This window comes from Siniperca chuatsi, linkage group LG15, assembly GCF_020085105.1.
Source record: "Siniperca chuatsi isolate FFG_IHB_CAS linkage group LG15, ASM2008510v1, whole genome shotgun sequence".
NCBI lineage: Eukaryota > Metazoa > Chordata > Actinopteri > Centrarchiformes > Sinipercidae > Siniperca > Siniperca chuatsi.
Genome location: NC_058056.1, coordinates 28,392 through 39,698, shown reverse-complemented (window position 1 = coordinate 39,698; position 11,307 = coordinate 28,392). Strand labels below are relative to the sequence as shown.

At 40.9% G+C, this 11,307-nt stretch overlaps 12 non-coding genes across 12 annotated transcripts; all 12 read right to left on the bottom strand.

Annotated features, from left to right (window-relative positions):
• Positions 1-286: 286 nt before the first annotated feature.
• On the bottom strand, positions 287-427 carry LOC122862487. The gene has a single exon (XR_006374723.1). It is a non-coding gene; the product is annotated as a U4 spliceosomal RNA (small nuclear RNA).
• Positions 428-1,202: 775 nt separating this feature from the next.
• On the bottom strand, positions 1,203-1,341 carry LOC122862513. Its single transcript, XR_006374748.1, has one exon. It is a non-coding gene; the product is annotated as a U4 spliceosomal RNA (small nuclear RNA).
• Positions 1,342-1,802: 461 nt separating this feature from the next.
• On the bottom strand, positions 1,803-1,942 carry LOC122862516. Its single transcript, XR_006374751.1, has one exon. It is a non-coding gene; the product is annotated as a U4 spliceosomal RNA (small nuclear RNA).
• A 284-nt stretch (positions 1,943-2,226) lies between these two features.
• LOC122862494 lies at positions 2,227-2,367 on the bottom strand. The gene has a single exon (XR_006374730.1). It is a non-coding gene; the product is annotated as a U4 spliceosomal RNA (small nuclear RNA).
• Positions 2,368-3,240: 873 nt separating this feature from the next.
• On the bottom strand, positions 3,241-3,381 carry LOC122862561. Its single transcript, XR_006374792.1, has one exon. It is a non-coding gene; the product is annotated as a U4 spliceosomal RNA (small nuclear RNA).
• An 871-nt stretch (positions 3,382-4,252) lies between these two features.
• On the bottom strand, positions 4,253-4,393 carry LOC122862485. The gene has a single exon (XR_006374721.1). It is a non-coding gene; the product is annotated as a U4 spliceosomal RNA (small nuclear RNA).
• A 1,304-nt stretch (positions 4,394-5,697) lies between these two features.
• LOC122862506 lies at positions 5,698-5,840 on the bottom strand. Its single transcript, XR_006374741.1, has one exon. It is a non-coding gene; the product is annotated as a U4 spliceosomal RNA (small nuclear RNA).
• Positions 5,841-6,702: 862 nt separating this feature from the next.
• Positions 6,703-6,843, bottom strand: LOC122862560. Its single transcript, XR_006374791.1, has one exon. It is a non-coding gene; the product is annotated as a U4 spliceosomal RNA (small nuclear RNA).
• An 860-nt stretch (positions 6,844-7,703) lies between these two features.
• LOC122862504 lies at positions 7,704-7,846 on the bottom strand. The gene has a single exon (XR_006374739.1). It is a non-coding gene; the product is annotated as a U4 spliceosomal RNA (small nuclear RNA).
• Positions 7,847-8,721: 875 nt separating this feature from the next.
• Positions 8,722-8,862, bottom strand: LOC122862511. The gene has a single exon (XR_006374746.1). It is a non-coding gene; the product is annotated as a U4 spliceosomal RNA (small nuclear RNA).
• An 877-nt stretch (positions 8,863-9,739) lies between these two features.
• LOC122862548 lies at positions 9,740-9,880 on the bottom strand. The gene has a single exon (XR_006374779.1). It is a non-coding gene; the product is annotated as a U4 spliceosomal RNA (small nuclear RNA).
• Positions 9,881-10,755: 875 nt separating this feature from the next.
• Positions 10,756-10,896, bottom strand: LOC122862488. The gene has a single exon (XR_006374724.1). It is a non-coding gene; the product is annotated as a U4 spliceosomal RNA (small nuclear RNA).
• Positions 10,897-11,307: the final 411 nt, after the last annotated feature.

Here is an 11,307-nt window from a genome sequence, read left to right as displayed (position 1 = left end):
CATGAAATTGTAGCCGTGGCTGGATGGGAAAAGCCTAGGCTCTCTGGATGACCTACTTTTGAGTCGATTTTTAGTTTGGACGAGAACTACAATTGTAAGTGTCGTTTAAACTGGGGTGAAATGATTCTCATTTTTGCCAAACAACTCAAAGACATGCTGAAAAGTCTTGATCTTTACGTATTACAACAACAATTGGCCAAGCATTGTCAAACCCTAGTTATGAGAACAAGAACGGCATAAACATTGCTTCTTGTTCTTGGATTTTCTATTAATACACAGTGTAAAGTCTCCTGAAAGACCAACAAAAATTGCCACAGCTGACTGTATTTCAAGTCATCCAGGCGGGATATTGGGTTAAGTTTTCAACCAGCAATAATCACGCCTCAGATACACTTCATAGACTATGAAATTGCCTCTGCGAAAGGATAATGAATACAACTACGAGTTAAAACTGGATCTGATACAACACTCACAGCACATGTGGTGCATTTCTGAAACCTTACTGGACTGATGTTGCACAATGATTCTACTATAGTTAGCCAGGCCAGGATTACAATTGTTAGTGTCGTTGAAAATGGGCTTCCATGCTTTTCATTTTAGACAGGCAATTGAAAGCAAGCCTAAAAGCTTGATCTTTACGTATTAGTACAAGAACTGGCTAAACACTGTCAATTCATTGAGAATTTTCCATATGCAAATTGTTCTCCAGGAGAGATACTGGGTTATCTTTTCAATCAACAATAATGACATCTCAGAGAACCTTCCTGTATTGCCTCCAGGAAGGATGCCGATCGCAGCTACGAGTTAAAACTGGATCTGATCCAACACTCACAGCACAGGTGGCGCATTTCTGAAACCTTACTGGACTGTTGTCGCACCTGACTGGCTCATTGACTACAAACCCCGCCTTTTGCATGAAATTGTAGCCATGGCTGGATGGGAAAAGCCTAGGCTCTCTGGATGACCTACTTTTTGAGTCGATTTTTAGTTAGCCAGACGAGAACTACAATTGTAAGTGTCGTTTAAACTGGGGTGAAATGATTCTCATTTTTGCCAAACAACTCAAAGACATGCTGAAAAGTCTTGATCTTTACGTATTACAACAACAATTGGCCAAGCATTGTCAAACTTAGTTATGAGAACAAGAACGGCATAAACATTGCTTCTTGTTCTTGGATTTTCTATTAATACACAGTGTAAAGTCTCCTGAAAGACCAACAAAATTGCCACAGCTGACTGTATTTCAAGTCATCCAGGCGGATATTGGGTTAAGTTTTCAACCAGCAATAATCACGCCTCAGATACACTTCATAGACTATGAAATTGCCTCTGCGAAAGGATAATGAATACAACTACGAGTTAAAACTGGATCTGATACAACACTCACAGCACATGTGGTGCATTTCTGAAACCTTACTGGACTGATGTTGCACAATGATTGGCTCATTGACTACAAACCCCGCCTTTGCATGAAATTGTAGCCATGGCTGGATGGGGAAAACCTAAGCTCTCTGGATAACCTACTTTATGAGTCTACTTTAGTTAGCCAGGCCAGGATTACAATTGTTAGTGTCGTTGAAAATGGGTTGGCCAGACGAGAACTACAATTGTAAGTGTCGCTTAAACTGGGGTGAAATGATTCTCATTTTTTGCCAAACAACTCAAAGACATGCTGAAAAGTCTTGATCTTTACGACATTACAACAACAATTGGCCAAGCATTGTCAAACCTAGTAGTTGTGAGAACAAGAATGGCATAAACATTGCTTTGTTCTTGGATTTTCTATTAATACACAGTGTAAGTCTCCTGAAAGACCAACAAAATTGCCACAGCTGACTGTATTTCAAGTCATCCAGGCGGGATATTGGGTTAAGTTTTCAACCAGCAATAATCACGCCTCAGATACACTTCATAGACTGTGAAATTGCCCTCTCGAACGGATAATGAATACAACCATGAGTTAAACTGGATCTGATACAACACTCACAGCACATGTGGTGCATTTCTGAAACCTTACTGGAAGAACTACAATTGTAAGTGTCGTTTTAAACTGGGGTGAAATGATTCTCATTTTTGCCAAACAACTCAAAGACATGCTGAAAAGTCTTGATCTTTACGTATTACAACAACAATTGGCCAAGCATTGTCAAACCCTAGTTGTGAGAACAAGAACGGCATAAACATTGCTTCTTGTTCTTGGATTTTCTATTAATACACAGTGTAAAGTCTCCTGAAAGACCAACAAAAATTGCCACAGCTGACTGTATTTCAAGTCATCCAGGCGGGATATTGGGTTAAGTTTTCAACCAGCAATAATCACGTCTCAGATACACTTCATAGACTATGAAATTGCCTCTGCGAACGGATAATGAATACAACTACGAGTTAAAACTGGATCTGATACAACACTCACAGCACATGTGGTGCATTTCTGAAACCTTACTGGACTGATGTTGCACAATGATTGGCTCATTGACTACAAACCCCGCCTTTTTGCATGGAATTGTAGCCATGGCTGGATGGGGAAAACCTAAGCTCTCTGGATAACCTACTTTATGAGTCTACTTTAGTTAGCCAGGCCAGGATTACAATTGTTAGTGTCGTTGAAAATGGGCTTCCATGCTTTTCATTTTAGACAGGCAATTGAAAGCAAGCCTAAAAGCTCGATCTTTACGTATTAGTACAAGAACTGGCTAAACACTGTCAATTCATTGAGAATTTTCCATACATGCAAATTGTTCTCCAGGAGAGATACTGGGTTATCTTTTCAATCAACAATAATGACATCTCAGAGAACCTTCCTGTATTGCCTCCAGGAAGGATGCCGATCGCAGCTACGAGTTAAAACTGGATCTGATCCAACACTCACAGCACAGGTGGCGCATTTCTGAAACCTTACTGGACTGTTGTCGCACCTGACTGGCTCATTGACTACAAACCCGCCTTTTTGCATGAAATTGTAGCCGTGGCTGGATGGGAAAAGCCTAGGCTCTCTGGATGACCTACTTTTTGAGTCGATTTTTAGTTAGCCAGGCGAGAACTACAATTGTAAGTGTCGTTTAAACTGGGGTGAAATGATTCTCATTTTTGCCAAACAACTCAAAGACATGCTGAAAAGTCTTGATCTTTACGTATTACAACAACAATTGGCCAAGCATTGTCAAACCCTAGTTGTGAGAACAAGAACGGCATAAACATTGCTTCTTGTTCTTGGATTTTCTATTAATACACAGTGTAAAGTCTCCTGAAAGACCAACAAAAATTGCCACAGCTGACTGTATTTCAAGTCATCCAGGCGGGATATTGGGTTAAGTTTTCAACCAGCAATAATCACGTCTCAGATACACTTCATAGACTATGAAATTGCCTCTGCGAAAGGATAATGAATACAACTACGAGTTAAAACTGGATCTGATACAACACTCACAGCACATGTGGTGCATTTCTGAAACCTTACTGGACTGATGTTGCACAATGATTGGCTCATTGACTACAAACCCCCTTTTTGCATGAAATTGTAGCCATGGCTGGATGGGGAAAACCTAAGCTCTCTGGATAACCTACTTTATGAGTCTACTTTAGTTAGCCAGGCCAGGATTACAATTGTTAGTGTCGTTGAAAATGGGCTTCCATGCTTTTCATTTTAGACAGGCAATTGAAAGCAAGCCTAAAAGCTCGATCTTTACGTATTAGTACAAGAACTGGCTAAACACTGTCAATTCATTGAGAATTTTCCATATATGCAAATTGTTCTCCAGGAGAGATACTGGGTTATCTTTTCAATCAACAATGATGACATCTCAGAGAACCTTCCTGTATTGCCTCCAGGAAGGATGCCGATCGCAGCTACGAGTCAAAACTGGATCTGATCCAACACTCACAGCACAGGTGGCGCATTTCTGAAACCTTACTGGACTGTTGTCGCACCTGACTGGCTCATTGACTACAAACCCGCCTTTTTGCCTGAAATTGTAGCCATGGCTGGATGGGAAAAGCCTAGGCTCTCTGGATGACCTACTTTTTGAGTCGATTTTTAGTTAGCCAGACGAGAACTACAATTGTAAGTGTCGTTTAAACTGGGGTGAAATGATTCTCATTTTTGCCAAACAACTCAAAGACATGCTGAAAAGTCTTGATCTTTACGTATTACAACAACAATTGGCCAAGCATTGTCAAACCCTAGTTATGAGAACAAGAACGGCATAAACATTGCTTCTTGTTCTTGGATTTTCTATTAATACACAGTGTAAAGTCTCCTGAAAGACCAACAAAAATTGCCACAGCTGACTGTATTTCAAATCATCCAGGCGGGATATTGGGTTAAGTTTTCAACCAGCAATAATCACGTCTCAGATACACTTCATAGACTATGAAATTGCCTCTGCAAAAGGATAATGAATACAACTACGAGTTAAAACTGGATCTGATACAACACTCACAGCACATGTGGTGCATTTCTGAAACCTTACTGGACTGATGTTGCACAATGATTGGCTCATTGACTACAAACCCCGCCTTTTGCATGGAATTGTAGCCATGGCTGGATGGGGAAAACCTAAGCTCTCTGGATAACCTACTTTAGTTAGCCAGGCCAGGATTACAATTGTTAGTGTCGTTGAAAATGGGCTTCCATGCTTTTCATTTTAGACAGGCAATTGAAAGCAAGCCTAAAAGCTCGATCTTTACGTATTAGTACAAGAACTGGCTAAACACTGTCAATTCATTGAGAATTTTCCATACATGCAAATTGTTCTCCAGGAGAGATACTGGGTTATCTTTTCAATCAACAATAATGACATCTCAGAGAACCTTCCTGTATTGCCTCCAGGAAGGATGCCGATCGCAGCTACGAGTCAAAACTGGATCTGATCCAACACTCACAGCACAGGTGGCGCATTTCTGAAACCTTACTGGACTGTTGTCGCACCTGACTGGCTCATTGACTACAAACCCCGCCTTTTTGCATGAAATTGTAGCCATGGCTGGATGGGGAAAACCTAAGCTCTCTGGATAACCTACTTTAGTTAGCCAGGCCAGGATTACAATTGTTAGTGTCGTTGAAAATGGGCTTCCATGCTTTTCATTTTAGACAGGCAATTGAAAGCAAGCCTAAAAAGCTCGATCTTTACGTATTAGTACAAGAACTGGCTAAACACTGTCAATTCATTGAGAATTTTCCATACATGCAAATTGTTCTCCAGGAGAGATACTGGGTTATCTTTTCAATCAACAATAATGACATCTCAGAGAACCTTCCTGTATTGCCTCCAGGAAGGATGCCGATCGCAGCTACGAGTCAAAACTGGATCTGATCCAACACTCACAGCACAGGTGGCGCATTTCTGAAACCTTACTGGACTGTTGTCGCACCTGACTGGCTCATTGACTACAAACCCCGCCTTTTGCATGAAATTGTAGCCATGGCTGGATGGGAAAAAGCCTAGGCTCTCTGGATGACCTACTTTTTGAGTCGATTTTTAGTTGGCCAGACGAGAACTACAATTGTAAGTGTCGTTTAAACTGGGGTGAAATGATTCTCATTTTTGCCAAACAACTCAAAGACATGCTGAAAAGTCTTGATCTTTCACGTATTACAACAACAATTGGCCAAGCATTGTCAAACCCTAGTTATGAGAACAAGAACGGCATAAACATTGCTTCTTGTTCTTGGATTTTCTATTAATACACAGTGTAAAGTCTCCTGAAAGACCAACAAAAATTGCCACAGCTGACTGTATTTCAAGTCATCCAGGCGGGATATTGGGTTAAGTTTTCAACCAGCAATAATCACGTCTCAGATACACTTCATAGACTATGAAATTGCCTCTCTGCGAAAGGATAATGAATACAACTACGAGTTAAAACTGGATCTGATACAACACTCACAGCACATGTGGTGCATTTCTGAAACCTTACTGGACTGATGTTGCACAATGATTGGCTCATTGACTACAAACCCCGCCTTTTTGCATGAAATTGTAGCCATGGCTGGATGGGGAAAACCTAAGCTCTCTGGATAACCTACTTTAGTTAGCCAGGCCAGGATTACAATTGTTAGTGTCGTTGAAAATGGGCTTCCATGCTTTTCATTTTAGACAGGCAATTGAAAGCAAGCCTAAAAAGCTCGATCTTTACGTATTAGTACAAGAACTGGCTAAACACTGTCAATTCATTGAGAATTTTCCATATATGCAAATTGTTCTCCAGGAGAGATACTGGGTTATCTTTTCAATCAACAATAATGACATCTCAGAGAACCTTCCTGTATTGCCTCCAGGAAGGATGCCGATCGCAGCTACGAGTTAAAACTGGATCTGATCCAACACTCACAGCACAGGTGGCGCATTTCTGAAACCTTACTGGACTGTTGTCGCACCTGACTGGCTCATTGACTACAAACCCCGCCTTTTTGCATGAAATTGTAGCCGTGGCTGGATGGGAAAAGCCTAGGCTCTCTGGATGACCTACTTTTTGAGTCGATTTTTAGTTAGCCAGACGAGAACTACAATTGTAAGTGTCGTTTAAACTGGGGTGAAATGATTCTCATTTTTGCCAAACAACTCAAAGACATGCTGAAAAGTCTTGATCTTTACGTATTACAACAACAATTGGCCAAGCATTGTCAAACCCTAGTTATGAGAACAAGAACGGCATAAACATTGCTTCTTGTTCTTGGATTTTCTATTAATACACAGTGTAAAGTCTCCTGAAAGACCAACAAAAATTGCCACAGCTGACTGTATTTCAAGTCATCCAGGCGGGATATTGGGTTAAGTTTTCAACCAGCAATAATCACGTCTCAGATACACTTCATAGACTATGAAATTGCCTCTGCGAAAGGATAATGAATACAACTACGAGTTAAAACTGGATCTGATACAACACTCACAGCACATGTGGTGCATTTCTGAAACCTTACTGGACTGATGTTGCACAATGATTGGCTCATTGACTACAAACCCCGCCTTTTGCATGAAATTGTAGCCATGGCTGGATGGGGAAAACCTAAGCTCTCTGGATAACCTACTTTAGTTAGCCAGGCCAGGATTACAATTGTTAGTGTCGTTGAAAATGGGCTTCCATGCTTTTCATTTTAGACAGGCAATTGAAAGCAAGCCTAAAAGCTCGATCTTTACGTATTAGTACAAGAACTGGCTAAACACTGTCAATTCATTGAGAATTTTCCATATATGCAAATTGTTCTCCAGGAGAGATACTGGGTTATCTTTTCAATCAACAATAATGACATCTCAGAGAACCTTCCTGTATTGCCTCCAGGAAGGATGCCGATCGCAGCTACGAGTTAAAACTGGATCTGATCCAACACTCACAGCACAGGTGGCGCATTTCTGAAACCTTACTGGACTGTTGTCGCACCTGACTGGCTCATTGACTACAAACCCCGCCTTTTTGCATGAAATTGTAGCCGTGGCTGGATGGGAAAAGCCTAGGCTCTCTGGATGACCTACTTTTTGAGTCGATTTTTAGTTAGCCAGACGAGAACTACAATTGTAAGTGTCGTTTAAACTGGGGTGAAATGATTCTCATTTTTGCCAAACAACTCAAAGACATGCTGAAAAGTCTTGATCTTTACGTATTACAACAACAATTGGCCAAGCATTGTCAAACCCTAGTTGTGAGAACAAGAACGGCATAAACATTGCTTCTTGTTCTTGGATTTTCTATTAATACACAGTGTAAAGTCTCCTGAAAGACCAACAAAAATTGCCACAGCTGACTGTATTTCAAGTCATCCAGGCGGGATATTGGGTTAAGTTTTCAACCAGCAATAATCACGTCTCAGATACACTTCACAGACTATGAAATTGCCTCTCTGCGAAAGGATAATGAATACAACTACGAGTTAAAACTGGATCTGATACAACACTCACAGCACATGTGGTGCATTTCTGAAACCTTACTGGACTGATGTTGCACAATGATTGGCTCATTGACTACAAACCCCGCCTTTTTGCATGGAATTGTAGCCATGGCTGGATGGGGAAAACCTAAGCTCTCTGGATAACCTACTTTATGAGTCTACTTTAGTTAGCCAGGCCAGGATTACAATTGTTAGTGTCGTTGAAAATGGGCTTCCATGCTTTTCATTTTAGACAGGCAATTGAAAGCAAGCCTAAAAAGCTCGATCTTTACGTATTAGTACAAGAACTGGCTAAACACTGTCAATTCATTGAGAATTTTCCATATATGCAAATTGTTCTCCAGGAGAGATACTGGGTTATCTTTTCAATCAACAATAATGACATCTCAGAGAACCTTCCTGTATTGCCTCCAGGAAGGATGCCGATCGCAGCTACGAGTTAAAACTGGATCTGATCCAACACTCACAGCACAGGTGGCGCATTTCTGAAACCTTACTGGACTGTTGTCGCACCTGACTGGCTCATTGACTACAAACCCCGCCTTTTTGCATGAAATTGTAGCCGTGGCTGGATGGGAAAAGCCTAGGCTCTCTGGATGACCTACTTTTTGAGTCGATTTTTAGTTAGCCAGACGAGAACTACAATTGTAAGTGTCGTTTAAACTGGGGTGAAATGATTCTCATTTTTGCCAAACAACTCAAAGACATGCTGAAAAGTCTTGATCTTTACGTATTACAACAACAATTGGCCAAGCATTGTCAAACCCTAGTTGTGAGAACAAGAACGGCATAAACATTGCTTCTTGTTCTTGGATTTTCTATTAATACACAGTGTAAAGTCTCCTGAAAGACCAACAAAAATTGCCACAGCTGACTGTATTTCAAGTCATCCAGGCGGGATATTGGGTTAAGTTTTCAACCAGCAATAATCACGTCTCAGATACACTTCATAGACTATGAAATTGCCTCTGCGAAAAAGAATAATGAATACAACTACGAGTTAAAACTGGATCTGATACAACACTCACAGCACATGTGGTGCATTTCTGAAACCTTACTGGACTGATGTTGCACAATGATTGGCTCATTGACTACAAACCCCGCCTTTTTGCATGAAATTGTAGCCATGGCTGGATGGGGAAAACCTAAGCTCTCTGGATAACCTACTTTATGAGTCTACTTTAGTTAGCCAGGCCAGGATTACAATTGTTAGTGTCGTTGAAAATGGGCTTCCATGCTTTTCATTTTAGACAGGCAATTGAAAGCAAGCCTAAAAAGCTCGATCTTTACGTATTAGTACAAGAACTGGCTAAACACTGTCAATTCATTGAGAATTTTCCATACATGCAAATTGTTCTCCAGGAGAGATACTGGGTTATCTTTTCAATCAACAATAATGACATCTCAGAGAACCTTCCTGTATTGCCTCCAGGAAGGATGCCGATCGCAGCTACGAGTCAAAACTGGATCTGATCCAACACTCACAGCACAGGTGGCGCATTTCTGAAACCTTACTGGACTGTTGTCGCACCTGACTGGCTCATTGACTACAAACCCCGCCTTTTTGCATGAAATTGTAGCCGTGGCTGGATGGGAAAAGCCTAGGCTCTCTGGATGACCTACTTTTTGAGTCGATTTTTAGTTAGCCAGACGAGAACTACAATTGTAAGTGTCGTTTAAACTGGGGTGAAATGATTCTCATTTTTGCCAAACAACTCAAAGACATGCTGAAAAGTCTTGATCTTTACGTATTACAACAACAATTGGCCAAGCATTGTCAAACCCTAGTTATGAGAACAAGAACGGCATAAACATTGCTTCTTGTTCTTGGATTTTCTATTAATACACAGTGTAAAGTCTCCTGAAAGACCAACAAAAATTGCCACAGCTGACTGTATTTCAAGTCATCCAGGCGGGATATTGGGTTAAGTTTTCAACCAGCAATAATCACGTCTCGGATACACTTCATAGACTATGAAATTGCCTCTGCGAAAGGATAATGAATACAACTACGAGTTAAAACTGGATCTGATACAACACTCACAGCACATGTGGTGCATTTCTGAAACCTTACTGGACTGATGTTGCACAATGATTGGCTCATTGACTACAAACCCCGCCTTTTTGCATGAAATTGTAGCCATGGCTGGATGGGGAAAACCTAAGCTCTCTGGATAACCTACTTTATGAGTCTACTTTAGTTAGCCAGGCCAGGATTACAATTGTTAGTGTCGTTGAAAATGGGCTTCCATGCTTTTCATTTTAGACAGGCAATTGAAAGCAAGCCTAAAAAGCTCGATCTTTACGTATTAGTACAAGAACTGGCTAAACACTGTCAATTCATTGAGAATTTTCCATACATGCAAATTGTTCTCCAGGAGAGATACTGGGTTATCTTTTCAATCAACAATAATGACATCTCAGAGAACCTTCCTGTATTGCCTCCAGGAAGGATGCCGATCGCAGCTACGAGTTAAAACTGGATCTGATCCAACACTCACAGCACAGGTGGCGCATTTCTGAAACCTTACTGGACTGTTGTCGCACCTGACTGGCTCATTGACTACAAACCCCGCCTTTTTGCCTGAAATTGTAGCCGTGGCTGGATGGGAAAAGCCTAGGCTCTCTGGATGACCTACTTTTTGAGTCGATTTTTAGTTAGCCAGACGAGAACTACAATTGTAAGTGTCGTTTAAACTGGGGTGAAATGATTCTCATTTTTGCCAAACAACTCAAAGACATGCTGAAAAGTCTTGATCTTTACGTATTACAACAACAATTGGCCAAGCATTGTCAAACCCTAGTTGTGAGAACAAGAACGGCATAAACATTGCTTCTTGTTCTTGGATTTTCTATTAATACACAGTGTAAAGTCTCCTGAAAGACCAACAAAAATTGCCACAGCTGACTGTATTTCAAGTCATCCAGGCGGGATATTGGGTTAAGTTTTCAACCAGCAATAATCACGTCTCAGATACACTTCATAGACTATGAAATTGCCTCTGCGAAAGAATAATGAATACAACTACGAGTTAAAACTGGATCTGATCCAACACTCACAGCACAGGTGGCGCATTTCTGAAACCTTACTGGACTGTTGTCGCACCTGACTGGCTCATTGACTACAAACCCGCCTTTTTGCATGAAATTGTAGCCGTGGCTGGATGGGAAAAGCCTAGGCTCTCTGGATGACCTACTTTTGAGTCGATTTTTAGTTAGCCAGACGAGAACTACAATTGTAAGTGTCGTTTAAACTGGGGTGAAATGATTCTCATTTTTGCCAAACAACTCAAGGACATGCTGAAAAGTCTTGATCTTTACGTATTACAACAACAATTGGCCAAGCATTGTCAAACCCTAGTTGTGAGAACAAGAACGGCATAAACATTGCTTCTTGTTCTTGGATTTTCTATTAATACACAGTG